At 42.4% G+C, this 12,452-nt stretch overlaps 2 protein-coding genes across 7 annotated transcripts in view; one reads left to right on the top strand and one right to left on the bottom strand.

Moving 5' to 3' along the window:
* LOC145456510 (uncharacterized) overlaps positions 1-12,452 on the bottom strand; it is a 487,292-nt gene that overhangs the window by 103,416 nt on the left and 371,424 nt on the right. The window lies entirely within an intron of this gene.
* Positions 1-12,452, top strand: part of LOC145456513 (CCR4-NOT transcription complex subunit 6-like) — a 105,295-nt gene that overhangs the window by 17,329 nt on the left and 75,514 nt on the right. The window lies entirely within an intron of this gene.

A 12,452-nucleotide genomic window follows, 5' to 3' on the forward strand; every position in this document is an offset into this window, starting at 1 on the left:
CGCGCTGGGTGGGCGTGACTAATAACTCCTGTCCTTCCAATCTGGGCCCACAATGCAAATGTCACCCGGTGCATCCACAAAGGAATAAAGCCATGACAATTTGTGTGTGCGTCTCACAAAAGATATTATTTTAGTCTGCTACGTTTGGGCGAGTACAATATCTTTTGATTATAGAACGGACTGGAGGTCGCGAATTAACAACATACAGTAATTATAACAACATACCAGATGCTATGAATATGAATTACGTGCCCCAGCTTTGGTTGGACAGGAGAATTGCTGTTTTGGCTGAATTGCTGATTCTAGCTACAATAGGCTTACCTTATTTTGGAAATCTAAAAAGAGGACACTTTTTCAGAAATTTCAGACTTTCAAAACCGGAGTAGAATTCTAAAAAAAACCAGTGAATTTTTCTCACTTTGTGATCGATTGACTAAAAAAAATAGGTCATCGTTTCGCTCAGAGCTAAAATCACCGTTTTTCACTCCGAAATACCCGCCGGAGCGTCACTTCTGTGCTACTTTACGGCATATCACTCGCAATTTGCTCTAAATCTGGACCTAAATTTTCAAAAAAGAGGACAAAATCTCAAAAAAGAGGACAAAAGGGCGTCCTCCGAGGACACTTTCAAAAAAGTCAAAAAAGAGGACAAATCCTCTTAAAAGAGGACGTATGGTAAGCCTAAGCTGCAACTCACGCTAACATGTCAGGCTATATAAGCGGATGGTTATGGCGGCAGGTCCAAATGCTAAGTAACGAACTGTGAAATAACGATTGACGCCCGTTTCAAGTAGTTATATGAGAATAAGATATAGGTAACATAAAAATTATGCCTTCAACTTAATACATATACAGCGAGCTGCTGTTACGAGAAACGGCTAAGCACGGCTCGCTCGCCCGCTCGTCACTTCTTACGCAATGACGAGCGGAGCTAATACTTCTGACGTAATAATGAGTCAGTGGCGTTTGAAAACAGACTTTGTGCTATCGCTATAACGTGGTATATTATCTCATTCTTGTTCACGAATATTCAGTTTATGTCAGAGTCCTTGTACATACTAAAAGTAATCGTTCTTTCACAAAGAAATCGATCAGATATGGGAAGTAGTCGATTACGATTACGATTACTTCGGAATTTTTTCGAATGTAATCGATTGCGATTACGATTACTTCAAAATGCTGTAATCGTCGTAATCGATTACGATTACTAATCGCGATTACCCCATGTCTGATCAATACTATCATTTTCATCCCATGATGCGAACGAATGATTATGCTGTCGAAAATTGAATACCTCCTGGTATGCATCAATATGAATCAAGCCCGGCACCTTTCGCATAGCTCAATTTGCACCTTTTGACAATCCCTACGAACGAATTACGATCGTTTTCACTACTTTCTTACTTGAGTAGATTCAAAGTCAGTCAATTTTACTTTTACTTCAAGTAGTTTTAAGTTGCTTGTGGAAGAAGTACTTCTATTTGTACTTGAGTAGATTTTTTCGTCGCTACTTCTACTTCTACTTGAGTAGCTTTCTTGACTACTTTGACCACCTCTGGTAGTTGCTGACGATTACCCGTGACAAGTGTCAGCCGAAAATCTTCGGGTTCATTTTAATATGATTTTATATATAGTATTCAATTGTATAATAAAGTTCTGTACCTCGAGTATTCAAATAAAGTAAAGTAATGCAAGAATTCATAAAATAAATCTGTTATAATATGATGACGATCCAGTGTTAGGATCAAGTCACTACCTTCGAGTAACGAGTCATTTCGAGTCATTGCACATTTTGACTCGAGTCAAGTCAAGTCAATCGATTTCGAAAGTGACTCGAGTCAAGTCAAGTCACTCGATTTTTGGAGGTGACTCGAGTCAAGTTGAGTCAAGTCAAGTCGAGTCACGAGTCAAGTCACAATTCAAGTCAAGTTGCCTCGCCACCTCATCCGCGTCAGCGGTGTCTTACAAAAGCCTAGAGATGGGCCGTGCTATAAGTCGGCAGTTACGGAAAATAAGAAGAATATCGGCCTGGTGTAAATGACCATGGTAGTCGACAAACACCATGAATACCCCAAAACAAACAAACAAAGTCAAGTTGCCTTTTCGAAGTATGAGGCATGATAACGCCATTGCATTTTGCTTGCTGTCTTAAATACAGATTGAGTGGTCATTTATTCTGAACACATGAACGAATATAGAGTTAAATATACAACCAAGAAGGCGTTGTATCGCTCAAATATACACGTAGAACTGTTAAACTCAGTTTATTGTTACCAGCCAAAATAGAGAAACGAATTGATAAGATGCAAAACATTACCCATTTACATATTGATATAATATGATTCGAGCCAGTCCCAATGGTTGAGGAGTATCTAAACCAGGACCGGCCAACCCGTGGCCCGCGGGCCACATGTGGCCCGCGAGAAGGTTTTGAGTGGCCCGCGAGGTAATTTCCGAAATTTCTAATGTTATCAAAAATGGATTGCACAGATTGTGAACTTATGAGGCCAACCAAATATTTGATTAGTCTGGCCGCAACACTTTAGATGAGATGACTAAAATATCAGTTCCGACGCATTGGCAGATTCATGAGCCAGTCACATATTGGTAGATATTCGTAGACTACAATAAAGCAGAATAATTTACGATTGATTTATCAAAAGTAAAAATTTTCTGCACGCTTCGCGCAACATGTTGTCACTCGATTTCTTGCTTTTAATAATGTTGCCCCCATGTGAAAATGAAAGAACGCCTAATGCATCAGATTGAATCGAACTATATTCGCGATTACGAGACAGAGTGTCGTTCAACATATGCGACTTTGCGTTTGCACTCGCAGAAAGACCGTCGACTATGAAACCTAGGCACAAATTGATCGACGCATGTTGGTCGAAACTTTCGATATCGATGTGTCCAGACGCCAATAGCCCAGTCCTTGCAAATAGAGCCCAGCGATATGCAGCAGGCCCGCAATATAGTCGGGTGACAATATTATTGACCTGTGAACTTCAAAAAATTTTCGCGCTTCGCGCGGCTCATGGCCCGCGTAACAGCTCGTCAACTCGAATGTGGCCCTTTGGCTGAAAAGGTTGGCCAGCCCTGATCTAAACTATATTCGAATTCAATTTCAATTAAACAAAGAGGTTTGGCTAAGGTAAGAAATGAGAAAAGAAATAGATATTTTGCTATCAAATTACTTAACAACTAGTCTACGAAAACGTAAGCTGTAAGCTTCTATCACTTCGTTTGTGGTCATTTTATTTGTGAAAGAACAATGGAGGCTCAGTAAAACACACGATCATTAAATGATTGGTCGCTCTCACGGGTTACATCAGCGTTTCGCGAACAATCCGAACATTTGGAATATACAGTAATTTTTAACGACATCGATTACTTGATGACTTGAAATTGACTCGTGAATTTCGCTCCGAGTCACGAGTCAATCCACATTTCTGTTACGACGAGTCAAGTCAAGTCAAGTCATTTTAGCAAAGTAACTCGAGTCAAGTCAAGTCAAGTCATACGAAAAAGGTGACTCGAGTCAAGTCATGACTCGAGTCATCCCAACACTGTGACGACCTGCCATCGGGACAAATCATAGATAAGTATTTGTCTATAAAAAACTGCTTACACAGCGTAGGCTACCATTCATACGCGCAAATATTTCCAATAATGACCGTGACGATCGACTGTCTCTTAGGTAATAGCTTCACTAAACTACAAACGAATTATGTACCCGCTATTGCAGAGCCATATCAATATTCTATAATCCGTTTCTTAGCTTCACGGTACCGTACGAATTGGACACGACTTTCATTTCCCGATGATGATAATTCTAGCTATTGCAGTGGCAGTATCGTTATCAGCAGGATGATGTTTCATTCAACAAATATAAGGCGTTTTATTTTTTTCACTATGATGCAGCAGATAACGCCACTTATTGATTGAAAACTCGGAACACCACGACTAACCATCGCGCGTAACCCTTTCTAACTTCCTGCGTCGCGATTAGCAGTATTAAATCACACGATTAGCATTCTTCCGGATCAGTTAACTTTATTATCTCCGCCTGAAATGCGTTCCGATTAGCAGTTTTTAATCACATGATTAGCATTCTCCCGGATCAGCCAACTTTATTAGCTCCGCCCAAACAGAATAAAATTTATATTTCCGCAATCAATCCCGTGGTAGCTTTTCGTTGATACCCGTTTTATTAAATTTAATGCTGGATAAGCCTGTCAAAAATTACCGTCAAATTACCTTTGACCAAATGGAAAGTGTGACATAGACCAATTTCACTGAGCCGTGAGATTTGCTATGAGTCCACATCATATAGGACACTGTGAACGAACTATAGAATGTAAACATGCAATGGCAACGACCGATTTTGCAGCTTCGTTCCGCTTCGCAGTGGCTGTATTCAAAATTGTTTTCGCGTAAGCGACTGTAGGATTACTGGCAATTCAAAAGTTATCTTCTAGAGCAGTGGTTCTCAACCGCCGGTCCGCGACGACATTCCTGCCAGTCCACCAGGCATATTAGAATTTTATACTTTAATTTCAAGATGCAATGTGGAAGGCTTGCTCATTGATAAAATAAATACAACATCAACTTTTAAACTGATTCATAACTTCCTGAGGTAACATTAGGGCTGGAAACATGTTCGATTTGACTCAAAGTTCAAGACGTGTCATTTGACGACAAGCAAGTGACAAGTACACAGAACAGATACGAGCCGACTCATCGCTAAACAGCACAGTTTGATCATTGGTTTTCGATTCATTCATTTTGTGCATGACCGTAACGGCCGGGGGTACCCCAAACCGCTCAATTGGAAAGGGGCCGAGCTTGAATAGGGCTCAAAATTATGTCGCAAATGAACATAAGTCATAAATCATAGCGTATTTGAAACGTTTTCTAACATTTTTCAATTTATTTTCGCGCTTTGCACGATTTAGTATCCATAAATGTCTTGCTTAGTCTATTAGATGCCCTTCTCTGAGAAATACGGAATGATTTATAGATATTTCGGCGTCAGCCATTACCACGCCACGACGTACCAACGCCTAACGAAGCTTAGGTTAACATGGGACTCCGAAAGGTGGGCCAAAAATTCAGCCGCGAGAAAACCGCTTCACTCGTGAATGATCGAAAATTTTCGCTATTGGCGCGATTAAGCTACGTAAACTCTCCGCTTACGCTGAGTAGAATGGATGTGCTCACAAATACAGGTGAAAACATCCACCCAACTGTAGAGTCTGGGGGTGAAGCCCCGGAAGTTTGACTTATCGCCGTGTGGGCGCCCCAACACCAGCGTTTTTGGGTTTGGCTGACGAAGTGCTTTTTCGGCCCGGATTTGCGGATGGCCGGTATAGCCGCTGTAATGTATTTTCTAGCGGCGCGCATGTATTCGTAGCCTATAGGTAGTTGCCAGAGTAGCCTGTTTTTGGTGGCAGTGGCCAATGAGCAATGTAGCACGAAAAGGTGCTTGGTTCGACTCCGATACGATTCTTCTCTCGATATTGTCAAAGAGAAGAATATTATTAGTATAGGCGTGGTCGGTTAAGCCCACGGCGTTCGGCGCGAAAGACTGTAAAGGTCTCTCGGCGGTAGCACGTTTATCTGGACAAGGTAATTTTACCTCGACTCGGCGGACTCAGTACGTTAAAATCACATGGATGCCATCATGAATATTAATTAAATACGCAAAACCCTCTAAATTTCACTCTCTAGCCCCATACAATTGCATAAAACGGTTGCATAGGCCTACTCTACATTTTGGCTTCATTTCAATTTTGAAAGTTCACCGGTCCGCCAGACATTTTTTGAAATTTTACCGGTCCGCGAGGTGAAAAAGGTTGAGAACCACTGTTCTAGAGCACAGAATTTACTGAATATGGTCTTGATCGAAAGCTACTGTTGCACTGATTTAAAAAAAATTAAAATATGGTCAGGCTCTAGACTTTGACGCAAAATCGCCCTCAACATCTGAAATGAGCAATGTTCTGAACAATGGTATAACCGCAAAACAAGGACCCGTTGCGGCTCTCCGATTGTTCGGACAATGCCGATATTTCAGACTTGGAGGGCGGATTCTAGGTGGATCAGTACCTGATCATATTTAAATAAATATTTTCGAAATCGGAGCGACAGCAGCTTTCGATCAAGACCAGATTCAGTAAATTCTGCGCTCTGGAACACAACTTTTGGATTGCCAGAAATCCTACAGTCGCTTACGCAAAAATAATTCCGAATACTGCCTCAGCGAAGCGGAACGAAGCTGCAAAATTGGTCGTTGCCATTCCATGTTCATGTTCATGTTCACACTCTATAGAACAGTGGTTCCCAACCTTTTTGTCTTCATTCCCCACTTCAGATTTATTCCGAGCCTTCATTCCCCACCAGGACCGTAACAGCATTTTGTTAGCCCCGCCACAAAAACGTTGGTCTTGGGCCCCTAGAACCACCTCAGCCCCGCTTAGCCTGTACGCTTTTTCCCTGCAACTTATACGCTACATTGGGTCTACTGTTTAGTGCGTCGCGTTATTTGGACTAAACGCGCAAAGCGCGAAAAATTTGTATAATTCGTGTTTGGATCGGCCAACATAATCGGGAATTGCATATATTTTGCTATCAATTTTTTATCCCCTCTCTGCTCACGTAATCAGATTTACCGGTAGAGCTGAGTGAGGTGTGTTGGAAAAGGTAGGACCCCTAAATAAGAATTGAACATCCTCGGGCTCACCCGTTGGTATCCTATTGACTTCGTTACATTATGCTATTGCGCAACCTCCTATATCTGCTATGTGAAAAGATATGGAAATCGCCAAAACTAAAAGGCCCACACGATTTCAAATTGGTATTGCTTTACTGGCAAATAATTTTTCCCTGCGGGATGGCATTTGTCCTGTGGGGCTCAGATCGCCCAGACAGGAACATTCGGCGCCAGTCATTTAGCCAATTAAACATATATGTGTATTGTATATATATCGAAGTATTGGGTCACCACAAGGGCATTCCTTCTCAGTCAAGGGCTTCTCGTTGCTGATCCTTCCGGCACATTTCTCGTTGTTGCATGTTACATGGCCTATAACTTCATATGCCTTGGTGCGTCGTGGTGCAGTAATGGCTGACGCCGAAGTCGCCGTTTCTATAAATTCTACGTATTTTCGTGGGGGAAGAGTACCCAATAAGCAGATATTCGGCAATACTAAATCGAAATTATTTTGAAAAAGTGGCATAAATTTAAAAAAACACTTCAATTTATGTTAATTCACGAAATAATTTTGGGCCCCTTCGAGCTCGCCCCCCCCCCAATTGGGGGGTTTGGGATTCGGCAGTTACGATCCTGCTCCCCACTACCCAGCACTTTTGTCATCACAGAGCAGCTATTTGCTGGTTTGACTACACAAGACACACAACCACATCAGTACGTAAGACAATCGCCTATAACTGCAACATAAAACGTATTGTGAACCGATACCAGTAACGCTCAAAATTTTGCGATAGCGTTATTTTACGTCAAACTAGTCGTGCTGCATGCGTTTGTGACGTCATCTTAGGCCGTCCAGAGTTAAAAATGAGGTTTTGTGAACAACACGCAATATAATTATCGATACATACGTTCCAGAGCAGTTAACCGGTAACGGTAATTGCGCATGTGTCTCCGTGAATATGTAGACTGTCCTGTATATAATTTTCAACAAATGCGTCAATTCCCCACCAGAAACCATTGAATTCCCCACCAGTGGGGAATTCCCCACCGTTTGGGAACCACTGCTATAGAACAAACTATCAAACTGGTATGAGAAATAGTAAAATATCATCCCATCCCACCCTGTGTCATCTTGGGTATCTTTATATTTGCTATTATCGCCAATTTAATGTGGCGAGTCTAGTCGTAGAGCCAACGCTTCACAGCTGTAACACCGGTGGATTCTTCGGCGATTGCTCATTTCTATTGCCATTGTTATTGATCTGTTAAAGGTAAAATCAAACGCTGATTCTATTTGACTTCGGCAATGTCATGATCAATCCCTGTACACAAATCTGGGGATAGAAATAATGTCACCAACTATCCAGGGGTGGGCAACATACGGCCCGCGGGCCGGATCCGGCCCGCGAAGGGATTTTGTCCGGCCCGCGGACAGTTTTTCGTCTTACATGATAATGTGGCCCGCCGGCTCCAGTCTTGCGAGATTCCCCACTACTTGCTCACATACATTTTAGTGATTGTATGTTTTTATACATATGTATGTACAGCGAGTAAGGGTGGAGCTTACGCGTAAGTTCGTCGAAGCGAGAAGACTTGCATTATCGGCATTTACGATGTACTAAACCCTAATGTCATTTGTGGTAATAATGGTGTTTGTCGACGACAATGGTCATTTACACCAGGCCGATATTTCTTATTTTTGATTCCGTCACCGCCGACATGTAGCACGGCGCACACTTCTAGGCTTTTGTAAGACACCGATTATGCCAGGTGTCGCCAACTGAAAACGGGTCGCGGGCCAATTTCAAATTTCAAGGCCGCGGCCCGCATGAATTCAATATCGATATAGACAGGCCGCACAGTTTAACAACCACGCTATCTCGTCACCTACTTACCCTAATGCATTGATATCTTGGTAAATTTGGGGTACCGGGCCTATTGAACGCCTTGAAATCTTAATGAAGGATTGCACCGTGTGTTGATTGATCAGAGAGAAGCAGACATGGTGGTGCCTGTACGACAGGGGTGGCCAACCTGCGGCCGTAGAAGCAAATTTGTGCGGCCGTAGACACGTAATTTAATTAGTAGGTGTTGGCGGCCGTCGACGCATAATTTGAATTTACAAATTGACTCCCGATTTCTTGAGAAATTTCAATTATTCTTGAAAGTTTCTTCGCGCATCGTGCGATTCAATGCGACTTAATTTTTCGATTTTAATATAGTTGCGCACTTTGCAATCAGAGCCCCACAGTACAGTTGCGAACAGAAGCGCCACATATAGAAATACCAACTCGGAATCGTGTTCTCCTCACTATATCGACAATCCTGACGGGAGGCAAAGAACGGCATGCAACAAAGTGACTAATAATAAATGGCATGCCCTGACCGACCCTCCACCAACTCTACCGGTGAATCTGATCACATGGGATGAGAAATAATATGTAGAACTACTAATTTTAATGACGAAATTCATGAATGAATCTGAAAAAATTTTCGCGCTTAGCGCGACTATGAACAGCCTACATGATTCAATAGATTAGTACGGAGTTCGCCGGAAATAGACATAGACACTTTAACATGAGTATTTGGCGTCCTGCTAGCTCATTACGACTATTCCCTGGAATGCGGCCGTAGGCTACATGAGTAGTCGAAATGCGGCCGTGACTGGCAAAAACATTGGCCACCCCTGCTGTATGACAGTGCTGTTCTCAAATCCACATTGTCTTCGTCATTATTGGCGAGAAATGGCTTTGAAATTGCATTGCTGTCGTTAAAATACATTCATTAAATACGATTTCTTCCTTGTATACGTGGATAAATGGGCGAATAATGTATCGATTCAGCAATCCGGCCCGCCAAGTACTTAATTTTCCTATATCCGGCCCGCCGACTTGGAGAAGTTGCCCGCCCCTGAACTATACCGTCCGATATACGTTCTCCCGTGCATCGGGGTTATATTCGAAAAGTTGCTCCTCTCCCGCCTATCCTCATTCCTCACCAAAACGTCTGTCATTTCCCCGCAACAATTTGGCTTCCGAAACAAACACTAAACTTCACATGCCCTCGTATCAGTGGCTGAACAGTATTATGATATCTCAGAGAAGCGAAATGTGGGATGTAACATTTTTCTCGAAGAGTCATATTCAGTCCCTAGACACCAAATTATCACCGAAGTGCGGCGTTGGTCGCTTCATGCCAGCCTGGGTTCTTCTGATACTCTTTAAATCCTTAATCCAATCGAAGTTACAATATGGCATCCTTTGTTGGGGGGCTGCCAATAAAACTGCACTTGAGTCAATGCACAAACTACAACATAAGGTACTCCGTATCATAGCTAGAGCCCCACAGGGGCCTGGTTGTCCATCCAACAAGTCGCTGCTGAAGAGATTCGATGTCCTAAACATAGAAGACATGCGGAAACTAGAAATCGCCAAATTTATGTATTAGTTCCACTGCGGTCGTTGCCCCGAATATTTCAATGACTTTTTTTACCTCGGAATCAAAAGCGCACAAGTAGGCCTACAACACACACGCGTCCACGTCGCCCAAATATCATATGATCGACCGAAAAGATAATCGCTCCATCAAATATGCCGGACCTGATGTGTGGAACAGTATCCCGCCGGCCATCCGACAGTCGACGCGCATGTCCACATTCCAGTTGCAGTAATTACAGTATTTGTCTCTGTGAAGTACAACTCAGAGAGTAGCTGTCCAATATTAGGTTGTAAGCTGTCTGGTACTTAACTGAGATACTATCCCCCGGGTGTGCTGTCGTGATAGTTCTTCGTACGATATATTTGTCCGTACACAGTTTATTCAAACGTTTTGCAGTAGTAGGTTTACATGAATCTCGTCTCGAGTCAGTTTAACATGCGCTTATATAGACTCGTGATCATTGCCATAGGAAGTCATATTCGTGTTCTAATATGGCGTGAACTACACATTACACAATGTTGGATATTATCATACTCTCCCGCAATCAGGTGTATCACATCTGTATCACGGCTGTATTATAGCTGTATCAACGGTATAAGTTGCCACAGTTTGGCAGTGGTTGCTTTTGATCGAAGGAAGCCAGATCGAATGAGATCTGCTTGCGGTTAGTAGGTTTGGAGGTTGTCAGTCACCATAATACTCCCGCAAAGTCGAAATACAAGCAATTGCTTGTATTTCGACTTTGCGGGAGTATTATGGTGATTGGTGATTGCCGAAGCAATTACTATCCATCCTCAAGATTACCGGACCACGATGACCTATCAATCTCGCCTTCCATGACATGCCACCCTCATTTTTGCTGCTTGCTTTTTTCTATACCATCTTATTTACTTTTCATACAGTGTGCATGCCTCCTCTTTACATTGCCTAGGCCAAGATGGGTGTCTGATTCCATAGACTACTCCAAGTCGCTTCGACACCTTCCTATCTTTTCATTGTATCACATTTTGTGGAGTATTGAACTGATGAAATTGCTAATAAACCAATGATGATGATGATGTCGGCTAGCCTAGTTATCAGGAGTAGGCCTATGCTAGGGTTGCCATATTTTTGCGAAGCAAATTCCGGACACTCTTTAGCGCTCACTAGCGGATTTTAAAATGAGGTGTAACACATTGACCGTCAATATGACGTCACACTAGCAAAACATTGCCCATCGACTGTGTACACTATACAGGAACATAGGTCATGAATTTGGCCATCTGTAATGTAAGCTCTGGTGATTGCTACTTGCTAGGGTTTGCCATAGATTCGTCCACGGGCCGGATGAAATCATCTGGCGGGCCGTGTCTGGCCTGTCAGGATCGTGTTTGACAGCTCTGCCATACAGTTAGGTCGGTCCGGCTATCTGTTTATGTGTTTAATCAGGTCCGAAACAACATTTTTTTCTCCCCCTCTCCCTCTTTCCGCCCCAAAAGCACTGATCTTGTGCCCACCATATGGTAGTCGATGTAACTTGTTGGGCACTTACTATATGCATTTAGTTGTTAAATTTCAAGTATGAATTCTGTCAATAGTATTGATTCTTCGATATATTAGGCTACTGTAGAATGCACCAACAGGTTTCATATCCGGTGATTTCCAACCTTTTATGCTCGCGACCTCATTTCCCACTTGAAATTGTTCCGTGGCAAAGCTCAAAACTTGATAAGCTGATTACTAAAAAAATCAGCTTGCCCAAACTCACTCACGGCCTAGGAAGCTGATTACGTCCAACATCATCGCGATCTCCAGATCGTGGCGGACGACCCCAAGATTGGGAGCCACTGTTTGTGATTGAAGCATCCAATCGGCCTTAACCAACTCTCGGAATACACCGTTAGCTTATAATTGCGATTACAATCAGACTTATTTGAGTAAATGATGGTTATTTTTTATTTATTTTGATTGCATTTTTGGCGAGTGTGGTGCCTGGAGCCGATATTAATATCATTATACGTTACATTAATTCGCGCGCGGCACGAAGAACAATTTTGAAAACATAAATCGGCTTGAAAATAATATTGTTTATGTTGATTTACGAAAAACTTTTGCGCCTGCTTCAAGTCTTCAAAATTCCGGACATTTAGGCATATTTTAAAAATTCTTCCCGGACGCTGATTTTTCAGTGAGATTCCGGACATGTCCGGGAAATTCCAGACGTATGGCAACCCTAGCCTATGCTTGAAACCCGGAAATAAGGCCTACTTTGAAATACATTGAATTCCCCTATTATTGATTATTCATCATAATTATAGTC

This window comes from Botryllus schlosseri, chromosome 14, assembly GCF_051294905.1.
Source record: "Botryllus schlosseri isolate E-star chromosome 14, Bs_hap1, whole genome shotgun sequence".
NCBI lineage: Eukaryota > Metazoa > Chordata > Ascidiacea > Stolidobranchia > Styelidae > Botryllus > Botryllus schlosseri.